Source organism: Crocodylus siamensis, chromosome 3 (genome assembly GCF_052110815.1).
Source record: "Crocodylus siamensis isolate JL-2025a chromosome 3, ASM5211081v1, whole genome shotgun sequence".
NCBI classification, from domain to species: Eukaryota; Metazoa; Chordata; order Crocodylia; family Crocodylidae; genus Crocodylus; species Crocodylus siamensis.
The window spans coordinates 142,817,564-142,836,419 of record NC_143397.1 but is presented as its reverse complement, the minus strand read 5'-3'; the positions used below and the strand labels follow the sequence as shown (position 1 = coordinate 142,836,419).

General features: G+C 41.5%; 1 protein-coding gene and 1 long non-coding RNA gene across 2 annotated transcripts in view; one reads left to right on the top strand and one right to left on the bottom strand.

Moving 5' to 3' along the window:
* LOC149868933 (uncharacterized) overlaps nt 1-18,856 on the bottom strand; it is a 100,752-nt gene that overhangs the window by 31,357 nt on the left and 50,539 nt on the right. Inside the window, exon 3 of the long non-coding RNA XR_016441359.1 lies at nt 9,276-9,367. This is a non-coding gene — a long non-coding RNA (uncharacterized LOC149868933). The remainder of the gene's footprint in view (nt 1-9,275; nt 9,368-18,856) is intronic.
* GMDS (GDP-mannose 4,6-dehydratase) overlaps nt 1-18,856 on the top strand; it is a 583,437-nt gene that overhangs the window by 533,847 nt on the left and 30,734 nt on the right. The gene's annotated exons all lie outside the window — the stretch shown is intronic.

The following is an 18,856-nucleotide window of genomic DNA, read 5'->3' as shown; positions in this document are numbered from 1 at the left end:
TGCTTAAATCAAACTGAGAAGATTAACGACAAGTTCATCCACCCTGTTTGCTTAAACAATGAACCTGCCTCATTTTCAGATGGGTGTTGGACTGTTTGCATAGGTTTTTAACTAGTGCCAGATGAAGTGTCTGAAAGGTTGTTATTGCCTTTTTAGAGATGTAACTCATTCTGTGCATCAGCTCAAAAATATTTGAGAACCTTTGTGTGCACTTGGCATAAGGACAATGAGAAAAATGGAAGCATTGAATTTTTCACTTTTTTGGTACATGCCATGTGTTAAATGCAAGCTCTTTTATTATGACCTACATTCGTAACAGTATATCTATATGTATAATTACAACTTCTTTTATGAAATATCCAATCCTATGGTGGTATGTGTATCTAGGCAGAAAGTGAAGCATCTTCCAAAAATTTTTTAAATGCTATCCACATAGTGTTTGCTGTTTTCCGTACTTACAAAATAATTCTCATTTCCCTTAAACAATCTTGCATCAAGCTCCCTGTTAACAAACCTATAAATTGGGAACTATTCCACTGAAATGAATAGAATTACATGATGTGAAACCCATTTAGAATTAGGTCAAAAACTTTAATTTTTTTCAATTTTAAAATTACATTTCTAAGTAATATTCACATTCCCCAATAATTGCTACCAGTTTTGATTGTAAAATGAAGCATTCTAAAGGATTTCTGTATTTTAAAAGTGAGATTTTTAATTTATGGTAATAGACACAAATTAAATTGACTTCTACACATAGTCCTTGCACTTGGATTTTTTTTTAATACAAGCTGAGAACATATAAAATTGTTCTTTTTGGAAAGACATCAAAATATTAAAATAGCACACAAAAATACAGGAAAAGAACATAGTTAAGATTATAAAGTCAAGTGCACAGAAATTAGAAAATGCAAGAACTATACAGATGTACAAGTAAAAGATTTTTTTTCAGTTTGCTGGCTGAACCCATACTTCGCCACTTCCAGTCCCAGTCTCCTTTCTATGCCAGTCTCAATCCCTACCACACTGGTTCCTTGTATAATCTCAGTTTTCTTCTCAGCAAGCTGCCTTCCAGTCTCCCCGTCCTCCCCACTTTCATATCTGGCTCCCAGTCTTGGTCCTTCTGCCAGCTTCCAGTCTTAGGCCTGAATATTTCTATATATCGTAAATCTAGCTCTTCTCCTTTACATATTCTAATTGAGTGGTTTCCTCTTCCATGCCACCTGAGTACCAGTGGGGATTTGGTAGGGGAACAGGGAGAATTGAGATCTCAGAAGAGTCAGGATCCCTGATTTTACTTTCAGTCTCCAGTCTCACCCTGATCAAGGTCCAGAACAGCTCATGATAGGGAAGGTCCAGCTTCATCCCTGTAACTCTGGGCCAGAAGTCTTGTGTCCATTTGTTTTGTCATGCAACATCTGGTCAGTACTAGGAACTGGGAGTGGTTTGAGTATGCTTGTTAAGGACTCACCTGAGATTTTAGCTATCAAGTTTTAACAAGTCTTCAAGCTTATGGAAACCAATGTTATTCCAGAGGTGTATAACATGGCTAAATGTGGGTGGATTTTCACAGGAATGGTAAACAGCGTATCTCTGACATTTCAAGGCTGAAAGTGCTGGTAGTGCTGGATTTTGCAAAACAAAAGTCGTCATACATTTTCTAATAGGGGTGTGCAAAGCGGGCCGTATTCTATTCAGATTCAGATTTGGCCCGATTCTGGGGACAGTGATTTGATTAATTGATTTGGATCACTGTCCCAATTTGATTTGGCCAAATCCAAATCTGAAGATTAAATGCTGATTTGGAGAATCAGCAATTTAGCCATAGACACAGCTTTAAACGGTTTTTCTACACACCTCGAGGTACCAGGCTCATGAACACTGAGATGGTGGGGCAGATGGAGCGTCCCAGGGAGCATGGTGGGTTCTCCCGTGTGCTTGGTGGCAGACCTGGAAATCGACTGAAAGTACTTTCAGTCCACTTCCAGGTCTGCCACCAAGCAACTCCGTCCCCGCCCCCCCGGTGCTCCCCCAGCTTGGTGATTGGCTGTGGAGATACCCTGGGTGCCCCCCCAGACCAAAGAGGCAACAGTCACCAAGGTAAAGTGGGGGGGGTCCCCCGTGCACTCCACAGTGGACCTGGAAGTAGATTGGAAGTGCTTCTGGTTCACTTCTGGGTCTGCTGCTGAGCGTGCTGGGGACACCCCCCACCCCCCATGCTCCTGTGCGATGTTCCATCCACCCCACCATCTCAGCATTCATGAGCTGCCTGGTACCTTCGGGTATGTAGAAAAACGTATGTACAAAAACATTTAAAGCTGTCTTTATGTCCGAATCATTGGATCTCTCTGAATCGATTTGGAGGGTTCTGATTTGATTCAGAGAGATTAAAGGGTCTCCTGATTTGATTTGAATTTAGAGATTTGGCCACTGAATCGGGCCAAATCTCTGCCAAATCAAATCAGTGACCGGAGCTTCGCACAGCCCTATTTTTTAATATTAAAAAACTCTGTTCCTTCACATTTTCTCGGAAACAACTGAACCATTTTTGGTGACATTTTCCAGAAAGGTTCTGCAGAGGTCACTTGCAAAGGGAAGTGATCCTTTTGCTTTATTCCATACTGGGTCCAGGACTACTGGATGTTCACCAGGAGTACTGTGTCCAGGTTGGGGCCCATCACTTCAAGAAAGTTGTGGACAAATTAGAAAGAGTCCACCAGAGAGTTTAAAAAAATATATTAGAGGCTTGGGAAATGTGACTTACAAGGGGAGGCTGAAGGAACTAGGTTTATTCAGTGTGAAAAAGAGAAGACTGACTTAATAAACGGTCTTCAAATTTTTGAAAGGTGGTTTTATAAAGGATGGAGATAAGACTATTTTCTGTGGCTGCAGGGAAGAGGATATGGACCAACAGTCTTAAATTGCTGCAAGGGAAATTAATGTTAGATATTCAGAAAAACTTTCTCACTATGAGGGTGGTCAAGCGTTGGAATAGGCTACCTAGAGAAGCTGTAGAATCACCATCCCTGGAAGTTTTAAAATATGTCTTAGACAAATACTTGACTAATGTTTTAGTCCGAGATGATTCTGCCTTGAGCAGAGGGTTGGACTACGTGGGCTCCTGCGTAGTCCAGGAGTCTATTTTTCTGTGATTCTATAATAACATTTCCCAGTCTGGGAAATATTAGTGGTTAAAACCTGCAGCATTTTACACAATTGAAAACAATATGGTTTTGTAATGGGAAATGTTGGTCAACCTTAGTAATGTGTAGTTCTACTAGCCCTGCCTGTAAATACAGGTAACTCATGTAGATGCATCTTTTTGTATTAGCTTGTGATGTAATGATAGCTTCATTGTGCTTGCTGCATATGTGGTACAGAAAACCTCCAAGATAAAAAATGTCTGTTTCCACAAAAGTAGTATAACCATCTTTGAAAATGTATAGTTCTTTAACATAGAATCATAGAAGATTAGAGTTTGAAGGGACCTCAGGAGGTCATCCAGTCAAACCCCCTGCTCAAAGCAGGACCATCTCCAATGAGATAATTCCAGTCAGGGCTTTGTCAAGCCAAACCTTAAAAACCTCCAAGGATGGAGCTTCCACCCCCTCTCTAGGTAACTTGTCCAATGCTTCACCACCCTCCTAGTGAAAGTGTTTGCTAGTATCCAACCTAAACTTCCCTTGCTGCAACTTGAGATCATTGCTTCTTGTTCTGTCATCTGTCACCAGTGAAAATAGTCTAGCTTCATCATCTTTGGAACCACCCTTCAGGTAGTTAAAGGCTGCTATCAAATCCCATTCAGTCTTCTCTTCTCCAAACTAAATAAACCCAGTTCCCTCAGCCTCTCCTTTATAAGTCATGTACCCCAGCCCCTGAATCATTTTCTTTACTCTCCGCTGGGCTGTCTCCAACTTGTCCACATACTTTCTAAAGTGGGGGCCCAAAACTGGACACAGTACTCGAGATGTGGCCTCACTGGTGCAGAATGGAGCGGAATAATTACTTTCCTCAATCTGTTTGTAACACTTCTGTTAATGCTGCCCAGTATGCTGTTAGCCTAGTTGGCAACAAGGCCACACTGCTGACTCGTATCCATCTTATTGTCCAGTGTAACCCCCAGGTCCTTTTCTGCAGAGCTGCTGCTTAGCCAGTCAGTCCCCAGGCTGTAGCAGTGCATGAGATTGTTCCATCCTAGGTGCAGGACTTTTAACTTGTCCTTGTTGAACCTCATGAGATTTCCTTTGGCCCAGTTCTCCAGTTTGTCTAGGTCAATGACAAAGTACCTCAAGCTTCATTGTTTTTGTTAGGAGTTGGGGACAGTTTCCTAGAGGAAGTGCTTCACTCCTCACAGATCAAACCCTTCTGTTAGAAAAATGCCTTCCATCACTGAGAAACTCAGACCCAGAGAAAGAGGCACTGGGCCAGATTTGTCACTGTGCTCTGCCATTGAGCCTGACAGAAAGGATCAGCAGTTGGTTAGGGCATATTGGATGCATTTACATGTGCTACTAATGTGACTGAATATAAACTCTGGCATAGTTCATGCCAGTGTTTATTGCTCCTGAGCACCACATTTACATATGTGCCCAGGAGCGCAACACACTGAGCCTGGTCAGAGCAGCCCCAGCTGGCAGGGGGCCCCAGGGATCAGCCTGACAGCCCATGGATGCTCCAACCTGCAGAGGGGCTGGCTGAGGCACAAGTGTGCTCCAGCCAGCCCTATCAGCATCTATATGTGCACTGCAGTGCACTAAATGATGCTGATGTAGGATAATACTTGTGTTGACAAGTACTAACCTATGGTAGCGTTTATTAGTTTACTGCGGCCTAATAGGGCAGCATGTATAGATGCTGAAATTTTACTGCAGAGCTAATCAGATAACTCCACAGTAAATGTCTCATGTAGGATGCATCCACTGTGATGCAAAAGGGTGTTTGGGCCTATCCCATCCCAGCCAAAAAAAAATCTTCAAGTCCACCCAGGGCAGCATTCTGGAGAGGGCAGTCCAGAAGGAGGAGGAGGTAGCATAGCTAGAAAATTCTCACATAGGGACTATTGCAATGGGAGCACAAGCTGGAGTAGTTTTCATGGACATAACAGGGACTGAAATAAAGAGAGGTGTACAGGTGGCCTCACATCTGTACCAGAGTGTCTCCCAGCACAGGGGTGTAAGTTTTCCTTTGCAGTTTTGATCAGCACAATCTATCCTTCACAAGGGGAAATGTGGCCACTGTAACACCCTTTAAAAGTACACAATATGAGCCTTCATACTGAATCCATATGGCACAGAAAAGTAGCACAAAATGTTGATATGCAGTTAATATTGTGGTGAAGAGTAACATGGCCTTTGTTTTCTATATGTTTCTTTCTTTTTTTTTTATCCCTGAAACCTGTCTTATCTGTACAGTCATAAAATAAGATAAATCTACCACCAAGCTCAAACAAGCTGACACTTCTCTAAGCCATGAGGTTGCCCAGAAGGATAAGCTGATTGATGCATTAAAGTGGTTTTATGATGCAGTGGGGGCCTAGCATCAGTTATTGCAGTTTACTTGGAAGACATTGTCGATTACTCCAACTGAACGGGTGAACTTGCATTTGTTCAGAGATGAGCCACATGGTAATGAGCTGCCTTGTCTAGAATTTCCAAATGCCCTGCAGCTGTGCTATGACAGTCAAACTGAGCAGAAGTCAGTGTTGGAGGGTGGGGGAGAGGAGCAGGAAGTGAATGGGGGTTCAGATAGAGGGTATTTGTGGAAATCCAACCTGCCCAGGTTGTGTGCACAGTCAGCAAGAAGATACATTTTTTTAAAAAATGTTTAGGTAACACCTCAGGCCATAGTGTGACCTGCAGATGACTTCTGTCTTTGCGACTGTGGAATGCAGAATAGAGAGGAGGGAAAAGTAGCAGCCGAACGTGGGTAAAATGATAATCTCCTACTACTCTAACTGTCCTTCAGGGAGACTTTCATTATCTAGAATAGCAATCTTCTTCCTTTGGTTTACTTAAAAGATCTTGCTGCTTTATATTAAATTGGATTCCTTTTTTTCTAACCAGGGTTTCAAAGGGCTTAGTCTGCACATTTAAATATACTGAGCATGTGCTTTTAGACTCTAAGCGTCTCAAAAACCTTTTCACATTAGCTTGCACCAAACCCAGCACAGTAGGCCCTGCTCTTAGTAGGGACTTTGGCCAGTAATATTACAAATTATCTCTGTTTATTAATATTAATGTTATCTTCTCAGTGAAAGTGCTTTTACATCCTCATTTTTACACACACAAATTAATTTCATGAACAGCTATGATTGGTATCATAAAATCATAGAGAAGTAGAGCTGAAAGGAACCTCCAGAGGTCATCTAGTTCAACCCCCTGCATGAGGGAAGATCATCCCTATCCAAACCATTTTATACAAGCCATAATCTAAACTCTACATAAGACTACCATAAACCTTGATGCAACACAGACCTAACACCCTAACCTGCCACAGGTAAAGCAGAGGAACCACAGTAGTGAATGTCCTGCTTCTGTGAAACATATGCTCAAGAGATTCCAGATAGAGGGCCAAATCCCCTGCTACAGAGGAAGGTAGTAACCCCCACTTTCCGTACCAATGTGACCAATATTCCTTCCTGAGCGCAGATATGGCAATTAGTCTGAACCTGGCAAGACCCCTTAGCCAGGAACCTCTGGCTTTGGTCCCAGCAAACACCCCAGTCAACATCCCCAGCCTTGGCTGTAGCCAACCCCCACAATGCCTCTGTAGAAGGCTTAAAAACACCCTGATACATGTAGCAGAAAGGGGGTGGGTAGAGTGGGAGTAACCAGCAAAAGGCAGAAACAGAGGCTAGCTACTCAGATACCCAGAAATCAACAACAGATTAACAAATGAGGCAAAATTGTCATGTGTCCCTCCAAAAGATGCAAAAGTCCAGATGAACATACAGCATTTTAGTACCAACCTCAGATTGAGACCAAATTATGAACTGGGCAATGCATCTTTCCCATGGTTTAATTTGGTCCCTTCCAAAGCCCTTGCTAACACTGTCCCCAGCATTTAGTTCCAGGGGAAAGATTTTACTCCATCCTAGTCCTTTGAACTAAGCAGCACTGTTTAAGAGAGAAAATGATCCAGGCTGAAATGGCAGCTCTGACGCATCTGTTGGGTGGCTTCTGATCTATGCATTATCAGGCTTCTGAGCATTATTGCTGGTCCTTCTTCTCTATGATGGACACATCACTATTTGCAAAGGGGGTTAGCTGACTTAAGCAGTCAGGTCTGACATTGAGATGACAGCAGGTTCCAACTCACATGAGGCTGCCTTTGAACCGAGCAGCCGTGGTCCAGAACACTGAAGTAATGAAGGGACAGTGTATAGGGAGGACACGAGGGGAAAAGCCCCTTGTCTTGGATCTGAGGGAGGTGGGGGGGACAGGCAGGGGCTGAGGCTAGAGCTACAGCTGCTTCTTGCCTCTTTCCCCACCCACCCCCAAAGCCTCAGGGCTCCACTTCTCTTCTCTCCCCTTCAGCCTCTGCAAGGGGACAGAGGCACTGGGGGACAGGCACAAGGGGGAAGACAGCAGAGCAAATGATAAGGGAGGGTTAGGCAGCAGGGGGCAAAGTATGGGGATGCAAGGGGCAGGGGTCAAGCTACTTGTCCCACCACCTGCCCCACCACTGCCTTCCTCACTGCATAACCCCCTCCTGCCTGCCTCCTCACTGCCCTCCCGCACTGCCTGCCCCCACTACTGCCTGCTCCTCTTCCACTGCTTTTTCAGCTGCATCAGTGGGGAGGACTACTTTAAAATGACCCTCCAATAATAAGATTTTATACATGAAGAATTATAACAGCTTTCAGGGTCTTAAATTCAGCAGCATCTTGGATTTGGGTAAATATGGTCATCATCAGGCTGCCCAAATCCTCCTTGGCAATGCACACAACTGGTATAGGTGATACTAGTTAAAGTCTTGTTAAAGTCAGTGGCTCCCATTTAAATCAGCGAAGCCTGGATTTCAGTCTGCTTCCGTTTTAGCTAAGGACTGATTTCCTGTAGCAATTACTTGTCATACTTTTCTTATGTATAATAATTAAAAATAGTTGTAATTCTTGTACTTCATGAATAGATTGCTGCTTTTATTTAGACTATTCATATAACTCTCCCTTTCTAATACTCATAACAAGGGCTGTTTCTGTATACCAGAAGCTACAAGGAATCATAATTGAGGTAGGATTTAATTTATCTATACCAGTGGTTCTCAACATTTTTCAATTCAAAGTAACCCACATGAGACTCAAGGTACCCCACGGAAAATGTAAGTTCTTAACTTTGGGTAGATGTGTTTATCTTTTATTAGACCAACTAAATAGTTGGGAAAAGGTTATTTGCAAGCTTTTGGGCACAGGAGAACCAGAGTGCAGGAGACATGAGTCTTGCCACAGCAGAACTGTTGATTGGCTCAGGGCACCACCTATCCGTATCCATTTGGATAGGTGGCACTCCCAACAGCCAATTAAGATACTCACTGCTCCTAAACTAGGACAGAGTTCATTAGCTGGGGCTTGCTGCAAGTGTGGCTGCTGAGGTGCTTGTCCCAGGCTGGTCTGCCCTATCAGTGTCCCTTACTTTGGGTAGCAACCCATCTGCCCTGTACATCAGATGGATAGGGGAATGGAGGAGCTGCTCTGCGAGGTCTCTTCTTTAGATGAGAAAATTAAGCATCAACTTAAAGAGCAGATAGCGTACAAAAATTTCTTCCTTGCTCTCCGATATACCTGGCAAGGTATCCTTAGTTAAGTGGTATTGGATCTTGGGGAAAGGTAGGCCCATCTGTCCATTTCCACAGCATCCATATCCACAAAGTGCTACAGGAATGATGGAGCAGAGAGATTAATTTAATCTGATCCTAATGAGTCACATGAGCCTGTGCTTACTTCACAATTAAAGAGGCAGAGGGGTCCAATTTCCCCATGCATATATCCAAATGCCTTCTATGGGCATTTGGATATATGCCTTGTATTATACCACAAGGGAGAGAAATTGCATTGTCCATTCCACCATGGGTGCTGCCTCTTGCTCTGTCTGTCACATTGGGGCCAGGCACAAAGCTACCACCTGGAAATGACAAGAATTCGAAAATACAGATGATATATTTCCTCCCATTGAAATCCTTTTCCCCAAAAGATCAATTTGATCATCCCCGTTAAGAAAATCTAAATGCTTCTGTATAGTTTAAGTATAACCATATTTTAAAGAGTGCTCTGTTTTTACCTGAGTACTTGCTGTTCTTTGGTGCTGAATCAAGTCACCTCTTCATAGTTTCTCTATCACTTTATGCTCTTAACATGGTCTTTGAACCTGGGCTGAAAAAGCATGAAATAAATGTCAGATACTGTAACATTTAGAAGAATAATACCATTACCAGATTCTTGTGCTGATCTTATAGTCATACAACTAAAAGAATAACAAGACATACTGGGATATAATCTGCTTTAAAAGTATTCATGCAACTTCCAAGAGTGCCCTTGGGAGCTACAGGCAAAGAGAAAACACCAGTGGCAACTGTGATGTCTTTGAGTTTTCATTCAGTGTTTCACCAATGAGGGATCCTAATGGAAAGATTCCTAGTATTCTTAATGGTCTTTGGGACAGAATTTAAGAATTTACAGGCCTCTGAAAACAGTCTCTCTGTGGATGACAGAGTATGTGTATGTGCACTTCTGGATACACATATATATTTTCAAATTAGATGAGCAAGTTGGGGAAAAGGATAATGAGAAAAACAATGTGGTATGTATCTGTAACATGTTAGCAAAGAAAATGACAGCATCCTTTGTCTTCCAGTTGGTGAGGTTATAAACGGCAGGAAGGGGGTATCTACACTGAAGATTGCACTATAGTACTGAGATACATAAGGTAGCTCATTTAGCTTCTCAGAAGGATACACTAGCATGTACTAGGCCCCACTCTGCCACAGCTAAACTACCTCTAGTACCTGAACTAACTTGGTGTCTCTGTTGCAGCACAGCAAAAACCCTGCGCGTGGTGGGACAGAGCACAGCCACACATCATTAAAACCAGACAAAAACCAGATGAGAAAGTTAACAAATCTTACTATTTTGTGCTTTAGTTTTTGTTTTGTTTCATAGGATGAGTTGGTTCTGTCTGTATCATTCTCTTCGTGTAGAAAAAAACCAGCAGACATTCCTTCAGTCAGGCTATTTGATGATGTTGTCTTTAAATGTTAATTTTAATTTTCACCATTTTAGTTTGTACTTTACTTTGTATGCATATCCTGCTTTAATATGCTACAAAAGAGCTCAGATTCTTATCCTAGATTACTTATTTATTCTGATTTACTTGCAGTTATATAACAGATACTTTTTCTCTGTATCTGCATTGTCTTCCCACAGTGGGATACTGGCATTTGTTAAGTTTAACGAAAATCAGATGCGATTGCTGCTAGGAGTAACTGAGGTAGTAAGTCAGGTCATTTAACTCTTAAACAATCTCCTTCCCTTCTTAATTACTTTAATAATAGCAGGAGGTTTTTGATTTGCTTTTTCCAAATTAAATGTATGCATATCCTTGTTTCTTTAGGTTCCTAAAGTTAGTATTTTTTATGAAGTAAACTAAAGCATGCTTTGCACAAGTATTCAAGAAGTGGAATTGTTAAATCTGATTTAATTCACTTCCTCTCTGCAATACTGTCAGCTGTTTGAATGACTGACCTGCTATAATATAGCTACCAAAGACAAATCAGTGCTTCTGTTTCAGAATGACAAGCCATTGGTACACATTTCTTTTTATTTTTCTTATGTTTTCCAATTCAGGGTTAAAGGCTCAATCCTCCAGAGTGCAGAGCATTTCAGTTCTCCCACTGAAAAGTGTATTTTTTCAGGATTGGGGCCAGCACACTCAGGAACTGCCAGGATGGAAAACCAAATCCTGCTTGCTTGCTTCCTTCATTATTGTTGTTTTATCAATTTGTGCCATAAGGCAGCATTTATCGCCTATACGTAAAGGCAGAAAATAATAAATCAGTTCCTGGTTTATGTTACTTTCTTGTTCTTTGCCTGATCTTTTGGAAATCCTGTTAGAAGTATGTACCGGTTTCTTTCAGTTTTATGCCTCTTGATATTTGACCATGACTTCAGGGACATATGTTGCTGTAGAGAAATAATGCGAGTGTGGAATTTTGATGGGATTAATCAAGGTTACCTAAAGGAGAAAAAGTCCAAGTTTGAATAGAACCTAAATGAAACTGAGACGATGAAGATGTTACATTCTCTACCACAAATTCAGGTTAATATACAATACTGTATATACCTTCAGGGATTTGGGGTCTTTTTAGTTGATGATTTTTAAAAAGCAACTTAAAAATCAGTATTTAGAAGCAACTGTCTGGAACAACCACAAACCCATCATATTTTTTAAACCTATTTCAGTCCAGTTGCTACTCTTCTTGTGCTGACATTCTACAAACTGATTTTCAAAAAGGACTGTCACCATCAATTTTTCTTTTTTAAAGGACTTTAATTCTTTCAGCATGTCCATATGGTTTTATAAAGCCCCAGATACATGGCAAATCCCCTTGGTGTTGTAAGACAAGATTGCTGTTAAAAAATGTTTAGGCTTAGTCAGCTTCTTCTCACCACTGAAGTCATGAGGGACTCTGGGAAATGGTGTTTATACTAAGCTTAAATTGATAGGGCAAGTTTAATGCAATCAGGTCAAAGGTACAACTGCTTAGCTAGTCTCATCAACCACTCAGGTTTCAGCATCAGTTTATAAGTAAAGGCCTGTAATGATAACATCTGGCTGCTAGCGCATGGGCTGCATTTTGTGTGCTGTGATTGAATGCAATTTAATGGTAGAGAGGAGCAAAGCTGAGGGCAGCTTCATTCCTGAATTATGATTCCAGATAGATAAGGGTATAATGCCAGACTTTGATCCGTCTGGGTCCTGCTCTGCATTGATTTCATGGAGAGCCTTTCTTCAGCTCATCCTGAGCTAGGCAGGTCCCTGCTGAGTGGAAGAGTACAGTCCATTACAAGAGCTTTGAGTAGGGAAAGTGTGGTCCAGGCCAAGAGTTATCCCTATCCAAGGTTCTCCTTCTAGCACTTAATTTTCACACTGAATTTATCACAGAGTTGGTCCAGGATTTACATTCTGTACGCATCAGGCAATCCAGGAAATGGCCAACTCATTGAGTTGCTTTCCTAATATAAGGATGGTATACACACTAATAAGTTACCATCTGTCTCCCAAAGCCATCCAAGTTTGTTTATGCCAACCCAGTTAATGATTACTGTCAAGGAGTGTAGGCTCTAAAATATAGCTTTCTTAAGAAAAGGTAAACGTCTGACATATCATACATTTTTAGCTATAGGCATGGCTGGCTGGTAATGCCACCTATTATGATAGTTGCCCCATGTTTCCTGATTATGCAACCTTGTTTTCAGTAGCTTATAACTTTGTGAAACTTTAAGCATCTGGGCTGAAATTTTCCATGCCAGGTGTCTGCCTCAGGCTAAGGAATTTTGGAAAATCTCAGCCAATATAGTTTAGTCATTTCCAAGAATGAAGTTATAGAGAAAAAATATGGTGTTTGGGTCATGCCAGCCTTTTTGTTAAAAAGCTCTAGCTTTTCATGCTTTAGAGCAGGCACTTTGAACTTTGGTAAGAACGTGGCCTCTGTATATCAGGGATGTGCCTTTTACTGTTTCCTGTGAAAATGTGGCCAAACTAAAAACCTTTGAAAAATCACAGTTTCTACATTTAGCAAAAATGTCTTTAGTTTTAGCAGCTGCGATCTCTGCAGCTTCCATTTGCACTGAGCATGCTCAAGCCCCTCACATCTGCTGCTCACCAGGCTGCACCATGCCTGTAGAGTGACCAAGCTCATTCTCTCCAGCCCAGGGGTTACAGGGGTAAAGCCAGAGTTGGTCTGTAATGACTGTTCCAGACACCAGAATTAAAAGGTGCGAACCTATCTCTGGGTGCATCTACTCATGCAAATGCTCCAGGGTGGGTTTACTCTAGCATAATTTACTCTAGATAAGAATCTCCCAGCCCCTCTCCATCTTTGTGGAATGGGGGCTGGGAGCTCCCTGCTCCTGGGGCAGGGGCTTTTTTCCCCTGGACTCCTGTGACAGAGCCCACCCCAGCAGCAGGCAGCTGCCAGAGGCAGGGAGCAATCTCCCATCCCCTGCTACCCTGCTGACCAGGAGCACATTTGCTCCCAGTCAGCTGTCTACGCGTGCCATACTACACAGTAATTACTCCCAAGTAAATTTGCTACTTGTATTTACAGGTAGCAAATTTACTCAGGATTATAGCAGATTACTGCACAGTAAGCATGTGCACATATAGACGGTGACACTTAGTAATTTGCTCTGATCTCAAGTAAAGTGTCTTGTGTAGATGTGCCATCTGTGTCCTGGCTGATTCCTAGACAATGTGGAGGAAGAATTGATTGCAGAGGATACAAAACCAGACCACAGTGGAGGAAAAAATCAATAAAGCAGACAAGAAAACTGGTGACACTAGGACCAGAGGAGTTGAAAGAAACTGAGTTATGGCTGGTTAAGGATAGCATGAAAGTAGCAGGGGAGGCTGGGATAGGGGGAATGACATATGTAAAAGCAGCAGACACTGCTTGGACAAGGGAATTGGAATTAGAATCCTTGAGAAGGTGTAGACTAGGAGTAGGAGGTAGTAGTGTTGGGCTAGGACCCAGCTGGCTGTAAGGGAGTGCTGGGATTGAGCAAGAAGCTGGTTGGAAACTTGAACTGGCTGGATGGAGACTAAGACAAAGAACCACTTGCAGAAGAGTTAAGGAGCAAGTGCGACAGAGGATACAGATCTGGCAAGAAATTAAGAGTATGAGGGAGAAACCTGAAACAGTCTGGGCAAAGAAATGGGGACAAAGACTTAAGGAGTGAGAAAATGAGATTGGTTGAGAAGTCCAGAGATGATGGCTAGAAACCACAGGGCAGGAAGTGGGGGAACAGATGGGAAAATGGAACTGGATAGTGAAGGAGACCAACTACAAGAAATTGGGGAAGAAGGTAAAATATTTTGTGACTTACATATCAACATAAAGCTAGCTTATGTTCATGGTAAAAGAGATCTTCAGTCTCTTTTTTCTGCATAAACTTGAAGTATATGCATTGTTATGTCTGAAGTTATAGATTTTATAATAAAATACTAATTGCATAGTAAGTGATCAGCAAAAGGTTGGCTCACATTTTTTCCTACTTTTGGATTGCCTTGTTTTCAGTGCTTACATTAGTCCATTTATGTTTCTTCTGTTCCAGATGGAATGGAACTCTTTCAGAGCAGTAATGATTGTATACATTGTACAGCTAAAAGTATAAATTGCCTTTGAACATATTAGCAAAGGCTAAATTACAAACTGCTAATTCAATGAATCATATTTTGCACAGGAGTGTTTTATAATACATATATAAAATCCAACTGTATATGTATATGGAAGGCATATATTTACACACCACATGTGTAAGATATAAATGATCCTGATGAAGACCACTGGAGTAAATTATGTTAATACTTCAGTTAGAACTATTTTTACATTAGTTTCAAAATGTTTTTGTTATACTGTAGATTGGATGTCGGCAAGATAAAGGAATCTAGACTCTTAACTGCAACCTCTGCACTGCAGTGTGGCTCTGTGGGGATGTTCAAAATTAAACATTTGGTTTAAGCATTAAACATTAAAGTTTTCCTTTTAATTCCTCGGTCTGTGTTAAAGCAGATTGGGAAATGGTTTACAATATCTCCCAGTGGGGGCTTCCACACTGAAGCTGTCAGAAATTACATCACTTTTTCTTTTTTTTCTAGCAGAATGTCACGCATAAAAGAAGGCTCAAAAATACCAAGAATACACTTACAAATGTATATTTCAGGTAGAATTTTGCAGTGTTTTCCTGATAATACAGCTTTTTCCTGTAATTTGTGTTTGTCCAGGAAAAGTTCTGAGTTCCCTCATTCATTTTTACTGGACCTGGTAACTATTGAAAGACACCATCCCTAGAGGGAGCGTTATTGACTCGGTCAGTTCTGCTTCCCCACCACAGTTGCCCACTTCATTTAGAACAGATGGCCAACTGTGCACAACCAAGCCATTAGCACAGTTGGGAGAACTGACTGACCTCTCTGGTGACTTCTTCAGTGCTTTTCACACAGTCTCATGTGATGGAACAGTAAAGGGAACCAGTATCCATACCTGCTCTGCCCCCAGCAGCATCAAGTCTCTTCTTTATGACTTAACAATTCAGTATGTTGGGGGGAAGTAATAACTTGGTTTAACCTTACTTACCCAGTTGCGATGTTGGCTTTCATTGGTTTCGGTTGAAGGAGACCATACTTCACAGACATGACTGTGAGTCTCCAGTGTAGCTGATGGTTTGAGTTAACAAAGTGGATCTGAATTAAAGTTATGTACGTCAACATTTTCCTCAACTAATTATGTGGCTGGAAGCTGCTGTAAGTTATGCACAGCACACACAACTGGCAGTAGTCCTCTGGGTTTTAAGGGGCCCTGGGAACACTTCCCCATGGATCAGACCCCTTCTGCTCATTCTGGATTGCAGAAAGATGTCCTTTCATTTAGGTGGTACTCCCAAAGTTAGCTTTAGCTGTTTAGGACCATCTTGACTCCTGGGGAAAACCTGGAACAATTTTATTACATATTTATGTACTGTGGGAAAATGGGACCATGGTGTCATTATATAGCTTTTGGTGCAGACTTATTAGTATTTATAAACAGAACATAATTTTCCAGAGGCAAATGATACTCCTGTATTTTAGTTTCATATGACTAGACATGTGTGGAAAGTTATTCATGTGTAAAAGGATTCAGGGTTCTACAAAACTTAGTAGAATATTCAATCCACTGAATCTGACCCTGGAAACTTAGTGCATGTCATGCTAATTTAGAGCATGCCCATTTCTTTGCCATCCAGCTATTGATGATATGAAGGATTACACACTTGCATAGAAAAAAGCAACAAGAAATGATGAACTTGTAAGGCTTGTCCAGAGAAGCAAGCATGTGTATTTTCCTGGGGACTGTGGCAGTGGCACATATTTGTACCACTGCTACTCGTCTCTGGGGAACACCCATGCACATATGCTCTGGCACATGGCAGGTTGTCCCGGGTAAGGTAGCAGAGGCTGTGGCCAACACCTGGACTGTCCCCAGCAGCCTTACCTCAGGTCCTGTGGGGGGCCTCCCGGGGCTCCAGCAGCAGTGATCTGGAAGCAGGCAGCCTGGCCAGCAGCCGGAGTGTGGCTCTAGCTAGCCAGGCTCCAGTTTCAGGTGATGCACGCTGCCACCACATGCACCGACTTGCTTTTTTCTAACATGCTTTTTTTTTTTGACACTGGGATCTCCCAGTGTCAAACCTCCCACCACCCCCAACATTGCAAATTAGCAGCATGGGGAATACCTGTGTGTGCAGTGCCACTGCCACATACCACACATGCACGCTTGTTTGGATGCCTCCATAAGGACCCAGAAATATTCTTACCTTATCAAACAAGTAATCCATCCAGTTCAGTACTAGAGAGCACAAAAATACTGTACTGAAAAATACATGTTTGCAAGATTGGACCCAGGTGTCCTCACTGGATATTTTCTGCCTAACCTATCACACACTACACTAAATCTGTGCCCCAGAATGCATTTTTTTTATCTGTAGTTGTGGAAAGTTGTTGACATAGGCACAGTCAGCCAAGGCATTCAAAATGTATCCAACCCTTATTTAAAGTAAACCTTTGGAATTCTACACTAGAGCACAGACAAAAGAGTGACTGCAAGTGGTGGGTGATTACTTTAGAAAGCTGTAGTAGTATTATCTTAATAAGGGAACTGTGGGTTGCATTGACTGCTTGCCAGGAACCTGAGGGCTATGTCTAATTTGCATTAAATGGAGCACATTGTAGCCACCCTCATCCTTTAATACAAAGGTGTGTCCCTTAATGACTGCAGGTCCCAACATGCAGTGATCCACTTTAATCCAAGCAGGCAGGCCAGGAACGATGTAATCTCTGCAGTCTGCATCTCCATGTTAAAGATGAAAATGATAGCAAGTCTCATTTTGGCTACAGTGGTTGTGGACATACTCATGCTAAACAAAAAGTTAAAAGGAGTGCAGCCAGTATAATTAACTTCTATCTTGCAGAAGTTCAAAAAGAGAACTTTTTCACTACCATTCTGTTTTCCTCGTCTGCTCAACAGGCGTTTCAGTCATTGGTGGTTAATGTGGAAATTAAAGGGGAAAATGATTGTCATAGCAGCATATTGACATCTAGGGGTTATTTTATATAGTAAGCTGCTGAAATTGCTGACAAAATGATCAAACAAGACTTTGTGTTTGTAAATGAACATTAGAAACTCATAGCAACATTTTTCTGATATCAAATGATCAAATTATTTAATTATGTACAGTTGAAGTTCTCTGTCTTTCTGTAGACATAAATAATTTCACCTCCTTACCTTTATGAGTAGATTAGTGTTTTATGTACACAGAGAGTTGTTCTGACAAAGATTCATTTAGGATTTATTCATCAAATCATACTGAGGAGTAAAATGAATGAATCATGAAAAGATTCAGTTCAGCCATGCTCATTTTTCAGTCTGTAAATAATAATAATAATAATGTTTCGACTCCATATAGAGTCACTTGCCAAAAGCTTCAGCTCAGGTTCAGGCATCTCCTTTTGGTACCAATTACTATAAAAGTATTGCCTAGTAGCTGCTTGTATTATTATAAGGTTTTTCAGTCATTGATACCCTGAAGAATATGCACATTTAACACTCTTCAACTGTTTTGAACACAACAGCATACTTCATTAGTGAATGAAAAGACAAGGCAGATTGTTGATTTTAATTATGTGCATAGTTCTGGTCAGTCATCTTCAAAAGTGAAATACAGGCATATTTTAGTATATTCCTATCATTTTATTACTTTAATTACATCAGTTTTCTGATGGTATCCTCATATGACACCAACAAAGGATGTAGCTTTTCTTTACTCTTTTTTATTAACACTGAGCAGGTAAAATTTTAAAATTCTGGGTTTTAAAATTTTTTATTACATTTCATTTCATTACTTTTTGAATGCTACAATTAGGAAAAGGGTATTATGAAAGGTAAACAGTACCACAAAATGAGTGCATCTACACGTACCGTTAAGGTGATGTGATAAACTCCAGCACATTTCATGCCGGAGTCTGCTTTTCCCAGGCACAGCATCTGTACGTGCATTCAGGACCACAGCAGTCTGAGCCTGGATGGAGCAGCCCCAGGCTGGCAGTGGGCCTGGGGGGTCAGCCCCGGGCTCCACATGGCAGCATTTGGTGGCGTTTGGGTTGACTGTGGCATGAGGGTGCTAAAGTGCAAAGCTAGGCAGCAGGCAGCCCCCTCACTTTAGCACCTTCATGTCCCAGCCATCCCCTGTCACCTCTGCATGCATTTCAGTGAACTTAAGTACTCTGCTGTAAGATAGTACTGTCCCCAACAGTCACCCTAATATGTGTACACATCTAAATGGTGATGCTTTACTGTGGAGCTAATTAGTCAACTCTGCAGTAAAGCACACGAGTGGCTGCACCCAGTATCTTTTAATTTAGTTTTCATACAGACTTTTAGCGCCAGAGAAGATTGCACTAGGTGACTTGAACAACTTGTGAAACTAAGAATTAGTAATGCTGGTTATGCTAGTTTAGGACACTGTGAAGTTTTGTGTCTTTGAGCTTCTCTTCGAAATTCACCAGTTTCTAATATTCAGTACCAATATCTAGTCTGTCTAATGTGCCAGATT